At 42.1% G+C, this 1,455-nt stretch overlaps 1 pseudogene; it reads right to left on the reverse strand.

The window, feature by feature from the left end:
* Window positions 1–654: 654 nt before the first annotated feature.
* LOC105306832 lies at window positions 655–1,079 on the reverse strand (annotated as a pseudogene).
* Between the last annotated feature and the right edge of the window lie 376 nt (window positions 1,080–1,455).

Genomic DNA, 1,455 nt, shown 5'->3' on the forward strand with positions numbered 1-1,455 from the left:
AATCTTCAGGCCAGACCTGAGCTCTCCCCGTCTGCAGCTTACTTTCTCAAGACCATATGGGCTGAGGAAGGGAATGCTACCCTACGTGGCTTCGGAGAGAAGCTAGATGGAAGTGCTGCTTCTGCAGTTTTCTCCTTGCAATAGGTATTGCTGAGTTGGGAGAGATGTGGGAGGGTGAGACATGAGAAGCCAATGGGGCAGGGTTGTTATTGATGCCCAGCCAACTATTAAACTAATTAAAACAATTTAAACTGTTAAGAAAACTTTTGTGGTTTTATTGTATCATGAGGCATTGAAACATCCAAGCAAATCAATATCTGGGCGATGAGACAGCTGCTTTCTTCTTCATTTCTTTGGGTTACTAGAGCAACTTGTCAGTAGATTTAAAAAAAAAAAAAAAAAAAAAAAAGACAACCTTTTGCATGACTTAAGTCTTTCCAAGGCATGCGCTGATACAACACAAACTTCTGTCAGATGCAACTAGTCTAGCGTCCAAACATCATGCACAATACCTCAGTAGCAGCAGCACACTGCGCCCACTAACACCGCAGCCCTGCTTATTTGTGTATGATATTTGGAGCATCCAGAGGAGTATGAATAGTTTTGGGAAGAGGAGGGAAGAGAAAACAGCATGAGTGCCTGGCTGGGAGGAGGTCAGCCGAAGTTATGCAGGGCAAGCCTGAATACATCACTGGTGCAAACCCAAGCATCACTGATGCTCTTTAATAGAAACATCTGGTGGAACCCCATGGTCAGGTCTTCATCAGCCTTTAGCTGGTCCACAACCATACTAATGATGCAGCAATCCGGCGTGGGCTGATGGTCCTGTGCTGGGATGCTTGCTGTATTTTCTGGAACGGACGGCTAGACAACTTCTCGACAACGGCAGCTTTCCCCTGGAATTGCTGTCCTTCCCACGTAAGGCATGATGCCCCAATGTAATTGCTCCTAGATGGATTCTGTCATTATCATATAACTGGTAGTAAAGTTGAATGAAGCTGGATACAATCTGCTCCCAAATTGGCTTGTCTCCCATTCTGGAGCGTCACCCAGCCTCGTTGAGAACCGAAAGGCTGGCAGGATGGTGACCGCAAACCAGTGGGATCTGCCAGTAATATGGTCATTTTAACTATGTTGATTCTTCCAATCCAAGAACATGGAAAATCTTTCCATTTCTTTGTATCTTCTTCGATTTCTTTTAATAGGGCCTTGTAGTTTTCATTATATAGGTCCTTCATATGTTTCGTTAAGTTTATTCCTAGGTATTTTATTCTTTTTGTTGCAATTGCAAAAGGAATTATTTTTTCCACTTCTTTTTCTGACACTTCATTATTAGAATATAGGAATGCTATGGATTTTTGAAAGTTGATTTTGTATACAGAGACTATACTGTATTTGCTTATTGTTTCTAGTAGTGTTTTTGTGGAGTCTTTAGGGTTTTCTATATAGAGAATC

The sequence above is a fragment of the Pteropus vampyrus genome, unplaced genomic scaffold (assembly GCF_000151845.1).
Source record: "Pteropus vampyrus isolate Shadow unplaced genomic scaffold, Pvam_2.0 Scaffold462, whole genome shotgun sequence".
Taxonomy (NCBI): Eukaryota; Metazoa; Chordata; class Mammalia; order Chiroptera; family Pteropodidae; genus Pteropus; species Pteropus vampyrus.